Consider the following 24,545-nt stretch of genomic DNA (forward strand, 5'->3'; position numbering starts at 1 on the left):
ATATATATATATATATATATATATATATATATGGTATCTTGACCTCAAAATTTGGATCTAAGGATATGTTGCTTTGGAAAGGAGGCTCTGTTTTTGTTTCTACAGGAATCAAGAGGCTATGGATTTGTTCCAGGTTAAGGTGGATCAGATTTGATCAAGCCAGACCTCCTGAACCTTAACAGGTGGTACCTATCAACAAAGGTTATAGACAATCTTCCAAGGACTTGAACATTATTTCAAATTTTCTCAGGATCTCCATAAGACTACCAGCACACACAATCATCAGGAAGTAGCCTAGAAAACTATGCACACATTTGCAAAAACTGGATTATGGATATTTGTCTTTGTTTAGGTTGTTGGTTACAAATTGTTATTGGTCATAGTCAACATCTTTCTAAAGGGAAAAAGGAGGATAGGATATAGATATGATAGGATAAAAGGATACATTATTGAATCTACATTTAAAGAGTAACAACTTATTTGAAATGTTTTACATTGCTATGGATTTTAGTTTATTCATACAAATTTAAAGTTACTTTTGTTTATATGCGTGTGTGTGTATCTACTCTTGTTTAAGGTATTATGTTTGTACAGCTCATTTGAAATTGCAATGTATAATTAAGAAATACAGATTAATAATTAGTCACCCATGATAAACTTATAGTCATGTTAGTTAAGTTTTCTAGGTATATAGATATATTTCAATTAGGTAGGTAATCTTCAAACACTTCAAAGACCTACAGAATATGGCATTTAAAATGTTTTTAAAATTTAGATTTTCTGGACAGTGAGACACATCTGCTCCTGGCAGCACCAATTTACTTCAAAGAGGAAGATGGGAACTGAAGACACTCCATAAAGAGGTTATCTTCTTCTTGGCTAAAATAACCATTTAGGCAAGAAGCTCCTCTTGCCTGGACTGTTGATAATATATTGTATAAACTGGACATACAGGACTCAGAGGAAAATAACCACTGAATTTGCCAAAACAAGGTAAAATGGTCCTTCAGGTTCCTGCTTCACAGAGGAGACTGCCAGACATTCTACAGGACAGAGTTAAAAGCAACTGAGAAACTCAGTTTCTCTGATAGTTCCTCTGCAATGTCAAGGCTTTGACATTGCAGAGGAACTATCAGTGACTGTCCAGGCAGCCAGATGTCTCTGTCATTCTAGATTTTTGGAAGTTGCTTACAATGTACTTCCTGTTTACTCAGGCAATATTATATTCTTCTGGGGTCTTTGATGTAGTTGAAGATTAAATAGTTAAAATTTTCCTTGGTTATGATAAAAGATAAATTAGATATGTTTAGACTCACAAAATAGGATAGATAGTAAAATATTTACTAATTTTACTAATAGTAAAATATTTACTAATTTTGCCAAATATAAATAGACTAGATATTGTAACTGTAATTCTTGCTTGATGACTGCTCTAGTATATGTAATTTTACTGTGTTAAAGTTAAACCTTCCTTTTTGATTAGACAGAAAAGAGGAAGTGCTATGGGATGTCTTTCTGTACGCTGTGAATGTGTGTTGCTCTGATTTATTGATAAATAAAGTCATGTGGCCTATGGCGAGGCAGCTTAGAGGCAGGCAAGAAGTCCAGGTGGAGAGACAAGAAGAAAGCAGAGGAGATGCCAGCTGCTGCCAGGAGAAGCAAGATATAAAAGTACTGGTAAGCCACAGCCACATGGCAACTTATAGATTAATTGCCATGGATTAAGTTATAGGAGCTAGCTAGCGAGAAGCCTGAGCCATTAGGCTATAGAGTTTGTAAGTAATATAAGCCTCTGTGTGTTTATTTGTCCAAGTGGCTGCAGGATGGACGAAACACAGGAAAACTTCTGACTACACATGCCCTCTTCAAAAATGAGTTAGAAATACTTACATTCATTTTTCATTCATAGGGCAATTCATTGAGATTTCTTATATGGTGCTTTATTTGACCATTCTAAACAATTTATTAGTATATATCTGTGATTTTTTTTAAAAAAAGGTGCCTCATACTTTTGATGATAAATACTAGTTTTTTTAGGTGACATTACTAAGATTTGCCTCAAATAGCTATGTAGGGTGGTGGTTTCTGAAGCAATAAAAAATAAAGAGAAATCAAAATTGTACAGGACTTGGTCACTTTTGAAGCTAGCTTGGCAATGGATCAGGGAGAGACATTATACTACCATATTTATACACATGCATATTTGAAATTTTACAGGATCAAAAGGGGTGTGGGGAGGATATGGGTGAGATGACAAATTCATACTGATAAGTAAGTAAATAATAATCAAATCAATAGCAAAGGGCAGAAGTTTGCATGCTAATATCTATATGAAGCAGGGAGAATAATCAGGAATTATCAATATCAGAAACTGTTAGATAGGATCAGAGGTATTATGAGTGGTTTGGTACAAAGGAAGCTAAGACAACTTGTATTTCAGATGAGTGCTTTATTAGAATTATAGCCCTAATGCACAGTGTGCCCTGGGTGCTGAAGGGAATCAGCCTTCTCAATTCTGAGTGATTTTTTGTTGTTGTTGTTGTTGTTCTTACATGATTTGGGGGCTGAAGGCTAGGGAACAAAAGGGATCATATACTATATGAGCCAGTCAATGTACCAGCAATAACCAAGTAAGTAGGCCCTAGATGAAAATTAATTTCTGATTCAAAATTGTTTGGGGTCTGGTGCTGTGGGATGTTCTGTATGGCAAATGTATTGCTCTGATTGGTCAATAAATATAATACTGATTGGCCAGTGGCTAGGTTGGAAGTATATGTGGGACTAACAGAGAGGAGAAAAGAAAGAACAGGAAGGCAGAAGGAGTCACTTCCAGCCACCGCCAGGACAAGCAGCATGTGAAGACACCGGTAAGCCACGAGCCATGTGGCAAGGTATAGATTTATGGAAATGGATTAATTTAAGCTATAAGAACAGTTAGCAAGAAGCCTGCCATGGCCATACAGTTTGTAAGCAATATAAGTCTCTGTGTTTACTTGGTTGGGTCTGAGTGGCTGTGGGACTGGCGGGTGATAAACATTTGTCCTGACTGTGGGCAAGGCAGGAAAACTCTAGCTACAGTCTGGCTATTGGGGTGGGGCTTGCTTTAGAGTTTCAAGGGTTGATTGATAAGGAGACTACAAGAACAAGATCAGGGGTGTGTAGCAACTGTACAGGAAGAGCTACTGAGGGGAATGGCTTGGTTTCTATGAGAAATCAGGCAGCTAGAGGATCTGTAACATAACAGAAATATGGACACATTTATTCAAAACATATTTACATAACAGAAAATTTGTCACACCAATTTCACAAATGAGTTGTCATCATGTGCACAATTATATTTCTGTGAGTAAACATTATAGACAATTGACAGGATCTTACTTCATATCTGGTAGCCTTGTGAGGGAAATTTGTTGGCAAATGGTTAGGTTGTCCTCAATTCTTAGATACTTTACAATCACTTCAAGGATGTTCCATTAGTTCACTGGACCAATGCTGTGGCAGTTTGAATGTTAATGGCCTCTACAATCTCATATGGAGTAGCAATATTAGGAGGTATGGCTTTGTTGGGTTGGGTACAGCCTTGTTGGAAGAGGTGTATCACTGAGGGATTGAGTTTTGAGTTTTTCTATGCTCAGAATACTTTTCGGTGTCTCAGTTGACTTTCTGTTGCCTGCAAGATGTAGCATCCCCAGATCCAGCACCATATCTGCATATCTGCATGCACACTGCCATACTCCTTGTCATGATGATCATGAACTGAAACTCTGAAACTGCAAGCAAGCTACCTCAATTAAATGTTTACTTTATAAGAGTTGCCATGGTCATGGTGTCTCATGACCAGGGTTGATGGTATGTTCCAGTTTTGACTATTTCAGCAGCTTGACCCACCATTGAGAAGTGTTCTATTTGGAGAACAAGTTATTATTGCTGTGCTCTCTGAATATTAAGGACACAGCAAGCAGACTTAAAATAATAACATGACGAACAGAAACATACTTGAGATGAGGTCACATGCCAGCAGAAATGGCCAAAAGAGGCTTGTAAAACAGAGGCCCCCATGGGGAACATCTTCTCCTGGGTGAGATTGGCCAATTTTACCACAGATATCTTTACATAACAAGGTAAACAGTAGCTGAGTCTTTTGCTTAGATGTTGCCTGGGACTCTTCACCTCCCAGCCATACTCAAGATATGTTTTCTTCTCTTGAGGACGTGGTACTTTTAATCATGAGTTGTTTTTATTCTAATTTCCCCCTTTCCCAGGATAGGGAGTCCAGCTCATTCTTGGACAAGGAAGTCTTGGAGGGCACTATAAGTCAAACATGCTTGAGTGTAAAGTCAGGATTATGTATGGCAACGATACTTTTATATCCACATTGTTAGTGATCACAGAACAAATTAGTAATATAATATTGATTACAGGGAATGCCACATAAGCCTTTATGAGAAATAAATAACTCTAAAGACATTTCACCAAGTCTATAGTAAGAAAATCCACCAGTAGTCCTCCAGAAGGCCTGTGATTGGTGTAAGTGGAACACTTCAGTTGCATCAAAGTCTGTGTCATGATTTGCACAGACACCATTGTCAAACTCTTCCCTTGACCATCAACTGAGCTCTTCAATTAACTTTCTGGCTCAGACTGGTGATACCTCCTGGATCATCTCCTAGTATCGCAAAATTAAATCCATCAAAGTCTTCTCTTAATTGGTGTTTTCCTACTTACAGATGTGCTTTTCTGTGTACATGGATGTTGTGCATTTCTGATGCACATTCCTGTGGGGTCAAATGCTGGCAATTAAGCTTAGTTTCCCATGGTTGCCTACTTTTGTTCTTTATCATTGTTAGAATGGGGTGAGTTGGCAATGAACAGAGAGAGGGTGGAGTCAGCAACTGATGAAAAGACAACTAAAGATAGTTAGAGGCAGAAAGAGGAGGCTACAAAGTTGATGAAATCTGTGAAGAGATAAAAATAAGTGGCTGTAGTTCCTAGCCACTAAATGAGCTTCAGAGACTTGCCGAACTCTAGGTGTCTGGAGACCCTAGACTGGAGGTCTTTACACTAACTCCTGTTCAGATTACTAACCCTATCAGAAAGTCTGCACCATAACACCAACAGACCAGCAAGTGTTGTGTGACTCACAGATGTAGTCCACTTCTGTCTGTTGCTATAGTTCATGGGTGTTGGAAGTAGTGGGCTGTCTATTAGTGATGTTGTGTTCAAGTCATTGGTGGTGGTTAAAATTCAGAACAGTAATTCACCATCTAAGTGCCTAGGGCCATACTCTACTGACTTCTTAACCCTGGGGAGCAATGTAATAATAGCTCACAGGGCCTGATGCTGTAAACCTTCATATTTCCCATTCCAGCATATAGGCCTAAAGTGTTCCACAGCACTAGACTACCAACATAGTATGGGGGCCCAAATTATTCAAGGTCAGAGAATCTGAGCTTGCTTTACCCAGCAGGGCTGCATAATGGGATGATTTGACCACAGGCATGGATACCAGGTGTTTTGAAGGGTCTACACTTGGCTTTATGTTGTGCTTTGATCTTGATGGGGGAACTCTTTTGTCTCTCCCCATGGCATTGTACAAAGAGCCCTTTGAAATAAACCTTGAGGCAATTATGCATTGACCCTGGGACATTCTGAAGCTATCCTGTGTCTCTGTCTTTCTAATAGTTTCTATCTTTTTACCTATCATTTCCTCATTCCTCTCTCCTTCCCCCAAGAGCCCTTCAACAGATTGGAGCTGGACTCCAGCAGACTCCCACAATACAGGCAGAATTTCTCTTTGTCTACTTGTAATTTTTATGTGAATAAAGCAAGAGACTCTAGAATACCATGAAGAATACCATAAAGTCATCCATGGAACAGTCTCTCTTAGGTCAAATGTTAGGGAACACGCTGTGAGTCTGTATTTTCATAAAATATTCCTGGAAATCACTTACAAAACTTACAGTATCAACTGCTTTTGAATATGTGGCTGGGAAACTGATGTAACTAAAACTCCCATGGTACCAGTTGTTTTACATTGTGAACCAAATACAGGTTCCTTATGTGAAAAATCCATTTCTAAAGGACAAAATACAGGAAGTGTTTAATGTCATTGTAAATGAGTCACTGTAGCAATGGTTTGCATTATTGACACAATCACCTTACAATTGAGAAGCGAATCGCCTGAAGGAAAATGACAGTGGGTGTCTGGATATCTAAAATAGAATGTCCTGTGCATAGTATCATCAAAAACACTGCTCTTTCTGTTTGGGGGGCCCACAGGCAGGGTGATCAGGATCCATCCCTGGTGCATGAGTAGGCTTTTTGGAGCCCAGTGCCTAAGGTGTGACACTTTGTGCAGCCTTGGTGAAGGGGGAGGTGCTTGGACCTACCTCAACTGAATGTACCAGGCTCTGCTGACTCTCCATGGGAGATCTTGACTTGGAGGAGATGGGAATGGGGAGGAGGTTTGGGGGGGGGAGACTTGGGGAGAGGGGGAAGAGGGAGCAGGGAAGATCTGTGGTTGGTATGTAAAATGAACAGAAAATGTCTTAATAATAAAAAAAAAGCACTGTTCTTTGTAAATCTGTGAAATAATAAAACCTCAAAAAAATGCTAGGGCCTGAATGGAGATGTAACTCACTGGGTGTGTAAGTGAAAAGACAGCATGATAATATTCCTAATGTTCATAATTTAATATCATAAATAAAACAATATTTCATAACTATATCAAAATAGCCTAGGTAATATTTTTGATACAACATCATAATAAAAATGAGATTATAGGGCAGTATAGAATAATATATTCAAAAGTTATAGATAATTGTAGGAGAATAATACAAATGATTTTATATTTATTTTAACTGTTACTCTGAATTTTATATATTGCATTTTAAGTAAACTCTATTATAACATATTTGAAAATTAAAAATAAAATATTCCTGTGAACCATATTTCAGGGAACATCACAGAGGAGGGGGAAGAATACCATGCAAGAGCCAGAATACCACGAAGTCAGCCATGAAACAGTCTGTCCTAGAAATGGCCACATAAACAAGACAAGAAGAACAGAAACATCAGTGGACACATTAATGTGGAAAGGGAAAATGTCATGGAGTCTTGCCACTATGCAAAAAACTACAAGCAACGAATGACTGACAGACAATAGCAGAAGGAGAATAAACCTGTTCCAGAGATGAGCCCCTTCTTGCTTAAGCAATGCAGAATGGTAAGCCTTGAAACCACTTATGTGGAAACATCCAAAATATGCTCCGCAGGATGTGTGTGTGTGGGGGGGAGTTGGTGTAAAAATCATAATAAAATTTTTTTTCAAGTTGACTGTAGGGGAACATGGGATGAATTGGAGGGAGGGTAAGCTGGAAGGGCTTAATGGGGAAAAGGGAGTTGGAAGTGATGTAATTTTCTTTCAATTAAACATATTTTTAAAAAAACATTGCTTTGATAGTCAAAAATAATAATAATGGGGTTGGGGATAAAGCTAAACTGTAGAGCCCTTGCTTAGAGTGAATAAAGCCCTGGATATACAATATAATACAGCAACAAAATTTAAATTTTATTTTATTAAATTAACAATTTTTTTATTTATTTTAGTCTACACCAGACCAACCTAGGACCTCTTCATGTGTGTGACAATTGTGTAGCTTGGTCTGTTTGTAAGGCTCCTCTCAGTGAGATCAGGACCTGTCCCTGGCCCTTATCTGACTTTTGAGAACCTGTTCCCCCATGCTGGATTACCTCACCCAGCTAAAAAATTTGAAATGAGGAAGTAATGAAAGAGGATGGGAAAAAGCAAAAAGAAAAACAACAACCACAACGTATTTTAATAATTGGTGAAACAATACAATTTAAAAACTAGGTTGTTTCTGATGCTGTTCCACCTCCACATTCCTGCTTTCATGCTTGCACTGTGAGTGGATAGCTGAGTCTGGAATCTCTCAGGCCTGCCTCAGCATTTACTAAGAATTTTCTCAGAGCATCAACCACAGTTAGGTGCTAATTACAAGCACTTAAATGACATCCTAAGCTAGTACACAGGCTAACCTGCATTTAGACTGAGAACATTTAATATAATATGAGTGATCCTTTCTAACTGAGAAAAACTGTTCCTCCCCAAAAAGCTATAGCATTCTTACTGAGGAAAACTATATCAGATACTAGTTTAAGTATTTTACCTATTGATTGTGTGTTAATGTAACATATGTTTTGCATATCTGTTTATGTTTATAATGTGTACATATATGTGGAATTTTATATGTGCATTTTACCTTACAGATTATCCAGCTCATACAACACTTTAGAAAACAAACCATTTATGAAATAAATATTAAATCTGGTTAAATCTATAAAAATGATCAGTGATCTTGAGGTTGTGACTTTATCTCTTTACTTTTAGTGTGTCATCTTTTAAAAATTATTTTGATGTATGTTTAATGTTTAGAATTAAAACATAACATCATTCTTCCTCTTCATTTTCCTCCCTCCAATTCTTCCCATGTACTAATCCCTTGCTCTCTCAGATTCATAGTGTATTTCTTTAGTTGTTGTCACACATACACACTTGTAAGTATATGAAGAGATATGTTTAGAAGTATATAAATTCAACCTGCTCAGTCTGTATTATGTTACTTATATATATTTTATTTCAAGCCTGAACACTTGATGCTGGAAAAATATGACCATTTTTTCCCTGCAGAATACTATTTCTTCTGCCTTCAGCATTCCTTTGTTGCCTCTTTCTTAATTCTTTGAGGATTTTTGTCTTTTGTATAACATATTTTGATGATATTTACACTCCACCTCAAATTCTTCCAGATCTGACTCCAATCCACTTACACTCAACTTTGGTGTCCTTTTATTTAAATGTATCAAGTCCAGTTTGTGCTTCCCATGTATTTTGTATATTTAATATTCCACTGGAGCATGGAATGTAGCTACTAAGATCATGATGATTTAGTGATACAGCTTTCCACAGCTCACAATTTCTGCTTGGCACAGAATAAGGACTGAAAAAGTTAACTGAATAAGACACAGAATAATGACCAAGGTAAGTAATTGTGGTAGATATAATAGAAATGATGATGGTGATTGAGATGGTGATATAATTATATTGGTGGTTGCTATAATTCCAGTTATAATAGTAGTGATTGTATTCTTTGTGATAGCACTGGGTGGTAGAAATGATGATGATGCTGATTATCATGATGATGGCTGTGGTGGTGGTTGGTTTTGGTCAGAAGGGAAAGAATAGTTAATGTGATGAAGCCGATAGTGGAAATGACCATGTATGTGAAAGTGTTGGGTAATGATAAGATGATAAAAATGACTACAGTGACAGTGATGGTAATAATTCTATGGTGGTAATGATGAAGGGTGTGACAATAATGTATAATGATGAGTGTGGTGATAATAATGATGATGGTGGTATCAGTGGGAATGTTACCAATGTTACTGATGATTACAGCATTTGTGGCAATAATGGTGAAGATGGTCATGTTTAAGATCTAGGGTAAAAGGGCCAGCCAAAGAAACACACCCTGACACTGAACCCAGAGCCAATTCACTGGCCCTGAAACCAGAATCAAAAGATTAAAAAGGGGCAATTAATGAAACACACATGGCCCTAAAATTAGAGCCAAAAAAAATACACTCTACCCCTAACCAACTCAGCATGAAAACAATCAATACCTGAGCATAAAACAAACCAATCCCTGAGAATGAAATGCAGCCATTCTCTGAGCTTATCCAAGCACAGGGATTGAAATCTGACAAATTCCCACCCTGAAAATCGTCACCTCAGAAAAATTCTGTCCCTAAGAAACCTCATATAAGCCCTGTGACTCTTCAGTAAGGAGCTGCCTTTTTCTACCCTGGCAGAGGCAGCCACTCTCCTGAGTTCCTCCTTCACAATGAATCTCTTAAATGAGGTTTGGGTGGTGACCTTCTTTCATCATGGTGGAGCAGGGCAGAGAAGTAACAACTTTTTTCAGAGCAGGAGCAGCACTGCTACGTTTCTCTGGAGAAACTCCATTAGCAGAGCTGTAACAGCTCACTGGGAGATGAGCAGAACTGCTACCTTCCTGCAGGGAAACCATCCCCCACTGGAACAGTAGGTATTGCTTGGCTTCTGACAGTCAAGGTATCTTCCCTTCTAAGTTGAATGTGTCACTTGGCTTCTGATGGCCAGGGTAACTTTCCATTTGGAGCTGTAACACCTACAGGTATTGTGTATTCTGATACCTTTCTCTCCAGAATTGTAACATTCACAAATGATGGTAATTGTGATATGCTGATATGATAGTAATAGTTATGATGATAATGGTGGTACTTATGTTGCTAACAATCATTGGATCTCTTATATACTTATCCTTATTTCCATTGTAACCATGGCTCTCATGGTAAAGACTTATCTCTTACTCACTGACATTGCAATAGAGTAAATATCAGACCACTACTCAGAAAGTAGCGGACTGAGAAGGCATACCCATGTAATCGCTCTTAGTAAAAAGCGATGTATTATGTATCAGAATATTGCATATGAATGTAATCGCTAGTGATATTTCTGTTATAATTTACATTATTGCTCCTAAAATCATACATAGAACTTCAAAGGTCTACCAAGACCCTGGTTAAGTAACTTTTAGTTATCTGGAGATTAAAAGCTCATATCAACTTGTTGTTAAACTTACAACCATTTTATCACTTCTTAGGTGAATAAATTTAGTTTAAATAGATGATGTCTCTCAGGTTAATGTCATGGTACTCAGAAAATATAATGTTCAGTCTTGAACAAGTCTCAAGTCCAAAACTCAAGAACAACCACTAAGCCAGTAATAATACTGCAGTGTGTCTTAGAAATATAGCCATAACATAACTAAGAAAATTAATGGGAAGCAGTGGAAATTGGTGGGAATAACACACTCATATGTAATTGATCCTTTCCATCTTTCATTTTCTGAATTAAAAAAAACTGTCTAACTGACAATCAAATTCTGATTCTTGCTGAACGGTCTGTAAGTCCTCATATCCTGTATGTCTCCCCCTTTCTCAGAAATTCTGTCCCTTTGACATTTATGTTTACCTTCACTTTCAAAAAATCTTCTATAAAATATCCTATAGAGACTCAGAGTAAAGAATCTTCTCAATGAGAAAAATCTTCATCAAAAGATGGATTGTGATGTCATGACCCACACTTGGAAATAATTTAATTGAGGACATGAAAAAATACATTAAGTAAAGCTGAGACCTTCAATGATATTGATTTGAAATGATTCTGAGCCAAAATCTACTGTGAAAATTTATTTTTACATGGAAGAGATGGGCAGGGACAGAGGAACAGAAAGATAAAAAGAGAGCTGAACAATGGAGCTCATTGAATGTGTCATCTTACATTTTATAAGTTTAGGAAAAATGATTTGTTCTACACCATTAAAGAAGAGCACAGATAGTTAGACAACAGCTCTAAAACCACCTGTGACCAGATAGCTTATGATTATAGTCCTTTTATTTCTGATTGTTTCAATAGTGGTGGCTACATTAAGTTGGCCTCAGGACAAGCAGGTCAGAACCAACTGATTGATATATGGTCTCCTTAGATATGTTCGCTTCAACCATGAGCAAATGTATTCTTGCTTCCACTGTTAATATATTATGTTGTGTTGGTGTATTTAAATAAGAGAGAGAGGCATGAAAATCTTGTTAGTTCATCATAGGACCTCAGTCAACTCCCTTGTTCGTTACCCTGTTTTCCTTATATCCTCATTTTAAGCAATATTCGTCATGAGATGCATTTTCTTCATAATATTATGTTAACCATCTTAAAGATTAATCAGCTACTAGCCAGAAGCTGCATGTCTCGTTTGCTCTGTGTCCAACACTGTACCCAGCCAGAGAGTCTCCCATAACTTCCTTCTCTGACATCTAGCCCCATGAGTCCAGCTGACTCCACATTCACATCTATACCACAACCTGCTATATCTAGGCTGGGTCTTATATTCAGTGCCCTTGCCTAGTCTGGCCACCCTACCAGCACCAAAACCAATCTCTTGTCTTCTGACAGGACCTACTCTGCCTGCTACCACCCACAGCTCCCTTATGTGCCGCACACAAACAACCTTTTCACAAAGTTAGATCTCCCACATCCTTATGCATGATCTATCCCAGTGAGCCTTGCTGACACTCCCTATCCATGACACACCCCAAAAGCCACTGGACCTAGCCTGGGTCCTACATCCAGTGCCCTTGCCTGATCTGATCTACCTTACCTGCACCACAACCTGTATCTATACTTCAATCAGGATCCCCACTACCTATTTCTTAACACACAGTCTCCTTTCCTGCTACATTCAGCCTTCCCGTCCATTCAATGTACCACTACACTACAGGCTTGGACCCAAAGGCACCTATACACTACTCAAGTCCCCCATGTCCACCTGACTTTATTCCAGCCTAGCTATTTTCAACCCTATAGGCCTAACCTTCCCACACATCCTCTGTTCTTTCCCAACCTGCTCTAATGATGTAGAACAGAAAAAAAAAGAAAGTTCATATGTTCAGATATCATTACAAAAATTCTAAAAATAGAAGAGATAAGCCAAATGTTTCTTTCCAAAACCTATCAATCCTGTAGAATTGTTTACCAATGAGAAAATTACCAAGATGAACTCCAGGACTCAGAATTTAAAAGAACAACCATAAACTTCATCAAATAATTCAAGGAGTTTAAAGGAGATATATATATAAAAACAGTTCAATAAAATAGAGGAAAAAGAACTTAAGGATAAACAATATGAGTGCCGCCAAAGATAATGCTAATGTAAATGACAAAGACAATCAAGACTTAAGAATAGGATTCTTCGGGTGGTAGCAGCCCACACCTTTAATCCCAGCACTCAGGAGGCAGAGCCAGGCAGATAGATCTCTGTGAGTTCGAGGCCAGCCTGGGCTATAGAGCAAGATCCAGTACAGGCACCAAAAGTACACAGAAAAACACTATCTCAAAAAAAAAAAGAATAGAATTCAATAAACATATAAAAACATTGAAAAAGACTCCAGGTGAAAGGAAGATGGAACTGAAAAATATGATAACTCAACTAGAAAATTCAAAGAAAAGCCTCACAAGTAAAAGCAAGCAGAGAAAAAAAATGTAAGAACTCAAACATAAAGATCTAGACCAAATAAACAAAAAATATGAAAAAAAATTTAAAAATCACAGTAAAGCAACATATAGAAAATATGAGATGCCATGGAAAAAGTAAGACATAAATGCAAAAGAATTCCAAGTCAATGGCATAGACCAGCTTTTCAACTAGATCTTAGAAGAAAAGATCCTCAAACTCCAAAATGGCCCACCTATACAGATACCAGAAGCACACAGAACAAAAAATAGACAAGAAAAGAAAAGAAAATCCCCACGGCATATCATAGTTAAAACATTAAGTCTACATAACAAGAGCATGCATTGAAAGCTACAAGAGAAAAAAATGCGAGGCATATATCAAGAAAATCCCATCAGAATAACAGTGAATTTCTCAATGGAAACTTTGAAAGCAGAAGAGACCAGAGCAATGCACTACAAGTCCTAAAAGACTATGATGTAGCCCATTTTTTAATTGGACTGTTAGGTATTTTGGTGTCTAATTTCTTGAATTCTTTATATATTTTGGAGATCAGTCCTCTGTCAGATGTGGGGTTGGTGAAGATCTTTTCCTTTCTGTAGGTTGTCTTTTTGCCTTATTTACCATGTTCTTTGCCTTACAGAAGCTTCTCAGTTTTAGGAGGCCTCATTTACTAATTGTTGCTCTCATTGTCTGTGCCACTGGTGTTATATTTAGGAAGTGGTCTCCTGTTCCAACATGTTTGAGTCTACTTTCTACTTTTCTTCTATCAGGTTCAGCACAACTGGATTTATGTTGAGGTCTTTGATCCACTTGGATTTGAGTTTTGTGCATGGTGATAGATATGAATCTGTTTGCAATCTTCTACATGTTGACATCCAGTTATGCCAGCACCATTTGTTGAAGTTGATTTCTTTTTTTTTCCATTGTACTGTTTGGTACATATATACAATGGAGTACTATTCAGCAACACAAAATAATGACATCATGAAATTTATAGGCAAATGGATGGAGCTAGAAACTATAATCCTGAGTGAAGTAACCCAGACTTAAGGATATACATGGTATGTACTCACTCATAAGTGATATTAGATGCAAAACAAAAAATAACCAGACTACAATTCACAACTCCAGAGAAGCTAGCTAACAAGGAGAACCCTAAGAGGGACACATGGATCACCTTGGGAAGGGGAAATAGATAAAATCTCCATGAGTAAATTGGGAATGAGTGGTGGGCAAAGGAGGGTAGGAGATGGGAGATGAGAACATAAGGGAACAGGATGGTCGAGCTGGAACAGGGACAGAATGGGAAAACAAGGAAAGAGATACCATCATAGAAGGAGACATCATAGGGATAGGGAGAAACTGGGTGCTAGGAAAGTTCCCAAGAATCCACGATGACCCACCATAGACTACTAGCAATAGTGGAGAGGATCCCTGAACTGACTTACCCCAGTAATCAGATTGGTGAATACCCTGTCATCATAGAGTCTTTATCCAGTAATTGATGGAAGCAGATGTAGAGATCCACAGCCAAGCACCAGGCTGAGCTCCAGGAGTCCAATAGAAGAGAGAGAAGAAGGATTCTATGAGCAAGGGGCATAACAATTTTGATGGAGAAACCTACAGAGACAACCAAACCAAGCTAGTGGGAACTCCAACAGCTGTGGAGCTTCTATGGGACTATACTAGGCCCTCAGCATAAGCAAGACAGTTGTGTAGCTTGACCTGATTAAGGGGCCTCCTGGTTGTAGAATCAGGATCCATCCCTGGTGCATGAGCTGGGTTTTTGGAGCCCATTACCTATGGTGGGGCACTTTGCACAGCCTTGATGTAGGGCGAGGGGATTGGACCTGCCTCAACTGAATGTACCAGGCTCTGCTGACTCCCCATGGGAGGCCTTGCCTTTTCAGAGGAGGGAATAGAGGGTGAGTTGGAGGGGAAAGATGGGGGTGAGAGGAGGGAAACGGGGAAGATCTGTGGTTGGTATGTAAAATGAATTAAAAAATTCTTAATTAAAAAAAGGCTATGATGACCAAACAATCAGTCACCCTACTCCTATTGTTAAGAGCCCAACAAAAAACCCAAGATAAACAACCATAGCATGTTTGCAGAGAGCCTAGCACAGATTCATGCAGACTCTTTGGTTGCTGCTTAAGTCTCTGTGAGATCCTATGAGCCCTGCTTAGTTGATTCTGTGGGACATGTTCTCCTTGTGTCCTCAACCCCTTTGGCTCCTACACATCCTTCCTTCTCCTCTTCTGCAGGTTAATTGAGCTCTGCCTAGTGTTTGGTTGTGAGACTCTGTATTTGCTCCCATCGTATGCTGGAGGAAGCCTCTCTGATGACAATTGTGCTAGGCACCAATCCTATGAGTATAACAGAATATAGTTAGGAATCATTTCATTAACTTTTTGATTTTACCTGCTCATGGGACTTTTTCCTCCCACAGGGTTGCCTCATCTAGTGATAGGAGGGTTTATGCCTAGTCTTTTAGCATCTTATTATGGCATGTTCAATTGATATTACTGGGAGGTCTGCTCTCTGAAGGTAAATGGAGGAGTGGTGAATCCGGGAGAGAGAAGAGGAGAGGGGTGACAAGGAGGAGGAGAGAGAGGGGAGTCAGGATTACAGTATGAGACAAGAATAAATTTAATAAGAATTTAATTAAGAATATATCTAGTAATCATTTTAAAGATTATGATGGCCATCTAGAACAATATACCCAGCAAATTTATGTAGCATAATTGAAAGAAAAAGAAAATTCTTCCATAATTTAAACAGCCTAAAAGATTTACATCAAACCAAGCAAATGTAAAGAAAATACAGGAAACATTATTTGGAGAGAAGATTTACCATAGCAGAGGGACTGTGGAAATAAATACAAAGTCATATTAATAGAATACAAACTACCTCTAAGAACACAAACAGTAACACCAAAAATTAACAATACAATGACCACAACTAACTTATACATTCCAACAGTGTCTTTAAATATCAGTGCCCACAATTCTTCAATAAAAAGACACAAGGTTACTGAAAGGGTCACTAAAAAAAAAATTCATCTTTCTGTTGTCTACAGTAAACACATCTTAGAGTTAAAGATAGGTACTGACTTAGTACAAAGAGATGGACAAAAGAACTCCAACGAAATGGAACCAGTAAACAAGCAGGCCCTACTATATGATAAAATAGACTTTAAACTCAAACTGATTAGGAGAGATAAAGAGGGACACTTCCTTTTGATGAAGAAAACAGTTAACCAAAAAGATATTACTATCTTAAACATATATTTACCGAACTCAAAGGTACCCAATTTCTTGACAAATCACTGAATTTATAAAGATGCATGCTAATACCAAGCCACTGATAGTAAGCTATTTTAATACTGCACTTACTTTAACAGATAGGTCATCTGAACAAAAAGTAAACAGAAAAACGTGAGAATTAATTGATATAAAATATCAAGTAAATATAACAGCTATCTCTAAAGCACCAAAGGATCCATCTTCCACTCAACAGCCCATAGAAGCTTCTCTAAAATAGACCATACACTGGAGTTCAAAAAAATCTTTACAGAGTCAAAAAGATTGAAATAATTTCATTTAATTTATTAAACCAGAAATCAATAAATCTTAAAATTGAAAGCAAATAAATCTCTTATAAATGTGCAAACTCCAGGAGATTAAACAACTAGTTACTGAATGATAAATGGGTCAAAGAAAAAATCAAGAAAGAAATAATAATTTCATGTAATTAAAGGAAAATGAAAACACAGTGTAATAAAGCCTCTAGGATAATGGATTGTGTCCTACAAGGTACATTTATAGCTCTCAGGGCTTACATTACAAAATCAGAAAGAGGTACATGGTGGTGGCACTTTTAATCTCAACACTTAGAAGGCAGAGGCAGGTGGATATCTGTGAGTTCTAGGCCAGATTGGTCTGCAAATTGAGTTCCAGAACAGCCAGAGCTGTTATACGGAGAAATCCTAGCCAGGCAGTGGTGGCACATGTCTTTGATCCCAGCACTTGAGAGGCAGAGGCAGGCGGATCTGTGTGAGTTTGAGGCCAGCCTGGTCTACAGAGTGAGATCCAGGGCAGGCACCAAAACTACACAGAGAACCCTGTGTCAAAAAAAGAAGAAAGAAAAAGAAAGAAAGAAGGAAGGAAGGGAGGGAGGGAGGGAGGGAGGAAGGAAGGATGGAAGGAAAGAAAGTAAGAAAAGAAAAATCCTGTCTCAAAAAAACAATAAAAAAATCAGAAAGATGTCAAATAAATGACTTAATGTTGTAACTCAAATACTGTAAAAGCAAGAAAAAAACAAGTCAAAGTCCAGAGTAGAAATCAATGAAGCAGAAACATAAAAGAATCAAAGCATTTAAGAGTTGGTTCTTCTGGAAGATAAATAAGATTGTAAGACCTTAGGCATAATTAACCAAAAGAAAAATGGAAAGGACCCAAATCAACAGAATCATAAATAAGCAGGGAAACATTATAACAGACACCAGTGAAATTCAGAATGTTATAAGGTAATACTTTAAAGTACTGTCTTCCATTAAATTGGAGAACACAAGAGAAATGAGTGCATTTCGTACTTAACCAACCCACCAAAATTGAAGCCAGAAGTGAAAAAAAATAAACATAACAATGACAAATGAGGAAATTGAAAGAGTAATAATAAAAAATAAAATCCGTAGAAAGATGGGTTAACAGCATAATTCTATCACAGGTTCAAAAAAGAGCTACAGGCAGGCATTCCTAACACTAGAAGATAAAGAAGGAGAAGAGGGAGGAGGAAGAGGAAGAGAATAAGAAGAGAGACAGAGAAAAAGGAAACATAAGGTTACCCCAAAACTCAATACAGGGAGCTAGTTTCACCCTAATGCTAATACTGACCAGGTAAAGATACAAAAAAAAAAAAACCCTACAGATCAATATCACTAGTGAATATAGAGTCAAAGTGCTCATTAAAATGCTTGCAAATGGAAGAATATCCACCATGACAAAGTTGACTTTATCCCTGATATGCAGGGATCAGTAAACTCACAAGTCAATAAATGTAATAAACCACACAAATGAAATTAAAGACAAAGGTCACATAATTCTCTCAAAAGATTCAGAAAAAAAAAAGCATTTGACAAAGTTCAATATGCTTTCATGATAAAAGTCCTAGAGACTATAGGACTAGAGGGAACATACCTCAATATATTAAAAGCTACATATGAGAAATCAACAGCTAACATCATTCTAAATGCAGAAAAGCTTGAAACAATCAAACTGAAGTCAAGAATGAGACAGCAGTAACCATCCCTTTCCTTTTCAATATTGTGCTTGAAGTACTAGCTGGTGCATGAAGGCAAGAGAAGGAAATTAAAAGGATATAAATTGAGAAAGAGAATAAGCCATGCCTCTTTGCAGATGAGATAATATTATACATTAGAGATGCCAAAAATTCCACCAGAAAACTTCTAGAAAAAATAAACAAATTTGACAAGGTGGTAGGATAGATAATCAACTTGCACATATCAATATCTTTTCTATACACCACCAACAAACATATAGAGAAGGAGATCATGGGCACACTCATAGTCACTATAGCCTCAAAAAGAATAAAATATCTAGAAACAAACTTAACCAAAAGTGAAGGACCTCTACAAAAAAACTTTAAACCATTGAAAAACAGGAGATTAGAAAGACACTAGAAACTGCTCATATATTTATAGAATTAATGCCATAAAAATGACGATTTTACAGAAGGTATTTATAGATTCAATTCAACTTCAATAAAAAAAATTCCCATTTCATTTTAAATAGGTATAACAAAACTTACCTCAAGACCCAATGATACCACTTTTGGGCATATACCCAAGTAATGCTCAATCATACCACAAGGACATTTGCTCAATTATGTTCATTCTGGCATTATTTGTAATAATCAGAACCTGGAAACAACCTAGGTGCCCCTCAACCAAAGAATGGATAAAGAAAATGTGGCCCATATAGACAATGGAGTACTACTCAGCAGTAAAAAAACAATTACATCATGAAATTTGTAGGCAAATGGATGGAACTAGAAACTATCATTCTGAGTGAGGTAACCCAGACTCAGAAGGACAAATATGATATGTACTCACTCATAAGTGGATACTAGATGTAAAGCAAAGGATAATCAAACTACAACCCACAGCTACAGAGAAGCTACCTAAAAAGGAGAACCCTAAGAGCGACACATGGATTGCTCTGGAAAGGGGAAATAGATGAAATCTCCATGAGTAAATTGGTGATGAGGAGGCAATGGAGCGTAGGGGATCAGGAATGAGAACATAAAGGAACAGGATGGTGGAGCTGGAACAAGGACAGAGTGGGAGAGCAAGGAAAAAGATACCATCATACAGGAAGACATCATGGGGATAGGGAGTAACTTGGTGCTAGGGAAGTTCCCAGGAATCCACAAGGATGACCCCACCTTAGAATACTAGCATTAGTAGGGAGGTTTCTGAGCTGGCCTACTCCAGTAATCAGATTGGTGAATATCCTAACTGTCATCATATAGCTTTCATCCAGTAACTGATGGAAGCAGATGCAGAGATCCACAAACAAGCACCATTCCGAGCTCCAGGAGTCCAGTAGAAGAGAGAGAAGAGAGATTCTATGAGCAAAGGGCATCAAGATCATGATGGTGAAATGTACAGAGACAACCAAACCAAGCTAATGGAAACTCATGAACTGTGGACTAATAGCTTTGGAGCCTCCATGGAACTGGATTAGGCCCTCTGCATAAGTGAGACAGTTGTATAACTTGACCTGCTTAAGGGGTACCCTGTTAGTGGGATCAAGATCCATCCCTGGTGCAGGAGTGCACTTTTTGGAGCCCAGTGCCTATGGTGGGACACCTTACACAGCCTTGGTGTAGGGGGAGTATTGGTGAAATTATTAAGGCCACTCCATGTAGTTAAAAGGAAAGTTTATTTAGTGGAGTAACTTACAAGTGAAGGGATCTGTGGGTTGCAGGGTCTGGGAAAGGTGTGTCGCAGTCCAGCAGTGTTCTCTGTAGAACTCTCCTCGGTCTACTTCCAGTGTCCAGGGTCCAGGCACCAAGAGAGCCCCTTTATCCAGAACTTGGGTCTTTAGCGTCCTCTCTCAGCCATGCCTTGTAGGCGTGACCATTACCAAAGCCTTAATGGGAGTTGGAACTCCCAGGTCAAAGCTGGAATGGCTACCCACTACAGGGGAGGGGCTTGGACCTGCCTCAACTGAATGTACCAGACTCTTCTGACTCCCCATAGGTGGCCTTGCCTTGGAGGAGGTGGGAATGGGGTGGGTAAGTTGGGAAGGGAAGTGGGGGCAGGAGGAGGGAGGACAGGGGAATCTGTGGTTGGTATGTAAAATGAATAGAAAAATTTTTAATAATAAAAAAAAGAAAAAGAAGTGGAAAAAAACTGGGCCTGGGACCTGAACAGGATTTCTCAATAGCAGTGGAGAAATGGCTAGGAAATAAATTTTAAAAATATTCATTGTCCTTAGCAATTGAGAAAATGCAAATCTAAGCAACTGTGAGATTACTTACTCCAGTCAGAATTCCAAAGATCAACAAAGCAACAGACACAATATGCTGAAGGGGACCTGGGGAAAATGAAACCCTCATTTACTGTTGGTGGGAATCTGTCCTAGGGTATCTATTGCTGTGAAAAAGCACCATGACCATAATGCAAGTTAGGAAGGAAAGGTCTTATTTGGCTTACACTTCCGCATTGATGTTCATCACTGGTGAAAGTCAGAACAGGAACCCAAACAGGGCAGGATCCCAGAGGCAAGAGCTGATATAGAGGTTGTGGAGGGGAGCTGCTTACTGGTTTGCTTTCCCTGACTTGTCCAGCCTGCCTTATTATGGAACCCAAGACCTCAAGCCCAGGTATGGCACCACCCACAATGGACTTATAGCCTTGTAGCTGGATCTCATGGAAGCATTTCCTCAACTGAGGCTCCTTCCTCTCTGATGATTCTAGCTTATACCAAGTTGACATAGAAAATCAGCCAATGCAGTTTCAAAGCTGATGCAAACATTATGGAAATCAGTACCAAGAACTGTCAAAAGACTAAAAATAAATCTACCATACAGACCACCTATACGACTTTTTGGCATTTGCCCAAAGGACTTGGCATCCAACTATCTAGATTCTTTCTCAGCTCTGTTCATTACTTCTCTATTCACAGTAGCTAGGAAATAGAAATAAGCTAAATGTCTTTCAACTAACAAGTGGATTGTGAAAATGTGGTAATATGTACTATGGAATACTATTCGGTTATAAAGAAAAATGAAATGATGGAGTTTGTATGTAAGTGGATGGAATTAGAAAAGATCATAGTGAGTGAAATAACCCACAACCAAAAAGAGAAACCTCACATGTTAACTGTAATGGAAGACTCCTAGCTTCAAATCTTCAGACTACACACCTTGGAGTAACTGCAGAAATCAGGAAATTAAAAAAATAAAAAAAAAAAACATTGCTGGAGAGTGGTATTGAAGGGAATAGCAGGGCATAAATCACCTTACTAGAAAGGTGGAAAAATAGGGGGTTGGAAGGTCAATGTTTATCAATACAGATGGAGGGAAAAATGTAAAATAACAGTAGAGCTGTCTAAAAAGTCATAAGAAATCATACTGTTAAATTTTTACCTAAAAATCCTCACTAAATGTGTGTGTACAATTGTATATATAGTTTAAAAGTAAATTTTCCATCTGTGATGATAATGATCCAAGAGCAAAGAAAACCCAGAATACCCCCAATACCTGTAGAAAGCAAAAAGCCTTGTGCACACACATAAACACTAGAGAAGACAGGACAGTTAAACACACAGCTTACATCTTCAAAAGAATGAGGTGGAAAGCTGCTCTTCCTGGAACATTAGGAATGCTATCCTTCCACAACCTGATGATACTTCTTTGGCTGATGAGACAGGCTCTCCCTCAACACCCAGAATTCGTTTTTATTTATCCAAGATCTTTTCCCTAAATCTTGATCATTGCTTTTAGAACATAAAATCTGCTCTTATGAGTGAGGTCACTTGTGCTTTATAACAGCCTAAATGACTTCTATGTTACCTTAGGGCCAGGCCAATCCTAACACCCACAGGTATTATGTTTACCTCAAACTCCCTAAACCCTAAATCTTGGGCACTATCTCTGAGTCAACAGTACCCATTCTTGTGAAAGTAGCCAGATGTACTTTGTAAGGAATTTTAATGTAAACATGCCTTAAATTGTGGGGCACTTGGGAATAACTTAATTGTTATCTGAATACTATTTTCAAAATTGTGCTGTGCTTAAATATGATAAAGTAAAATTATCTGAGCCAGACTCTGGAAGTCTTGGTCCAGCACCAGTTACAATAAAATCGGGCTGAGCAGGGCTGTCTCCTCATGGATTGTTTTTTTTCTCTGCCTGCTGTAAAGTCTGCAGGGGAATCACCACAAACACCAGTCATGAGAAGCTATCTTTTTTGAATATTTGATCAGGACTGTCCAACAAAACCTTCAGACTATTGCTGTTTCCTTGATTATTCCCCAGAGGTGGAAGAGAAGTTCCTGCTGATGAGGCACTATGTAATGCACAGAAAGGACCCAGAAAATCCTGGGAACTGATCTTAATGCCACCTTCCTGAAGTATAGCTGTCATGGTACCAGAAGGCACTATGCAAGCTTCCAAAAGAGGAAGGCAACCACAGTCATACACAGCTATGACACCCATGAACCACAACAGCTATCAGCCTCACATGATAACAGGATGTAGTAGTGACAATACTTTGGAATTACCTCCGCCAGCTCTCTAATTAGACTTAAGACCCACTCAACAGAAGGGAAATCATGCCTGGTACTAGAAGCTTAGCCAACTACCTAGGGCTAGTTAAGTCACGGATCTTGGATGAGACCTATAATCACCATTTTGCTAAACAAATATCGCTCAACATATTACAAATATTTTTCCTTATACCCACAGATAAGCATAGTTCTTACCCTTCATCAAAGGAGTGTCTTCTGCAATAGATGAAGACCACTAAAGAAAACCACAACCAATCAAAATGCATAGCTGGGGAGCCTAGTCCCAATGGGTACATCTCAAAAACACACCCATGTCTAAGGCAAGAAGATCATTGAGGAAGAGGAGGAAGAAAGACTGTAAGATCCAGAGGGTCAGTCAATGTGCTGTGAGACTGGGTCTCCTAGTAATGCCAGAAGCTACACCCATTAAAGTCTCACCAACATGACTGTCTAAATATAAGCTGAATAAGGACAATAAATATGCTAAATTCTGGATGAAAGACCATGAGGCCTCAACCACATACAAAGTACAAGTGGTATCTAAGGAATGCTGAGAGCAGGAGAAACTGCTTTTCTAAGGAAAAGCACACCAGTTGATTACCTAATATCAAACGATCAGGCCTGAAAACATGCATCCCAGTAACATTACAGAGGCTGATAAGGTTGCATTTAGGAATGTATATGCATATATATATGTATATATATATATATATATATATATATATATATATCACAACTATATATATATATATATATATATTACACAGCTCTATATATGCATTTAACAACAATTAATAGAGAATCCATGAATTAAAAATAGAGCAAGGAAGGGCATACCATAAAGAATGGAGACAGGAAAGTGAAGGGATACATGATGTAATTATAATTTCAAAAAGAAAAGAAAAAGATTTATTATATGGCTCACTTTAAGCTTCTTCACACACCATTAGTCACACACAGTAAGTGTACTAATCAACTCTGTTGGTCTATTATACCACAGAAAGATACAAATTCCTTGCCCAGGCAATGTTCAAAATGAACATGGGAAGGACTAATGCCCACACAGCACCCTTCAAGAGATAAAGTGGATGGCTAGGAGGGTCTCCTTGCAGAAGTTTCCACTTAAAACAGTTTTTCCTGCCCCAAATCACAAGTGAAACTTTAAGACTAGCTGTTAATCTAGAAACTACTTACCCCAGAGATGATGAATCTTTGCTTCTCACCCAGCCTGAAACATTCTCAGTACTATCGAAAGAGGAAGTGCATCACTTATCTTGTTCTCCTCTTTCTCAAGGAATCTTGTGGTCAGATGAGAAAGCTGGACTTTTTGCTGGGGAGATTGCTTAATGTATTCTAATTAGTTCTCTTTTCACCAGTGTACAATAGGTCATGCAGTGCCTAGGGTGGGTCATATTCAAGTGCATATAATTTTTATAAATAATATATACATATATATTTATAAATATAATAAGTGCAAAAAATAATTTTTCAAATAGTTGTTTTCTGCAGCCAGCATGGTATCAACTCCTGAAGTTACAAGTCCAACTTTGAAGAGGCATCTTTAGTTGAATGCTTGATTTTTGTATGTACCTCC

At 38.1% G+C, this 24,545-nt stretch overlaps 1 protein-coding gene across 5 annotated transcripts in view; it reads right to left on the reverse strand.

Annotated features, from left to right (window-relative positions):
* The window catches only part of LOC114684978 (adhesion G protein-coupled receptor E4-like), a 67,752-nt gene extending 43,505 nt beyond the window's left edge, over positions 1 to 24,247 (reverse strand). For 4 of the 5 annotated variants that reach the window (XM_037197939.1, XM_037197938.1, XM_028859532.2 and 1 more), the window contains exon 1: positions 24,146 to 24,247. The gene's annotated coding sequence lies outside the window, so the exon portion shown is untranslated. Of the gene's footprint in view, positions 1 to 14,581; positions 14,630 to 24,145 lie in introns of those variants that run through there. The other variant, XM_037197936.1, reaches the window with a different exon arrangement.
* Between the last annotated feature and the right edge of the window lie 298 nt (positions 24,248 to 24,545).

Source organism: Peromyscus leucopus, chromosome 22, assembly GCF_004664715.2.
Source record: "Peromyscus leucopus breed LL Stock chromosome 22, UCI_PerLeu_2.1, whole genome shotgun sequence".
NCBI lineage: Eukaryota > Metazoa > Chordata > Mammalia > Rodentia > Cricetidae > Peromyscus > Peromyscus leucopus.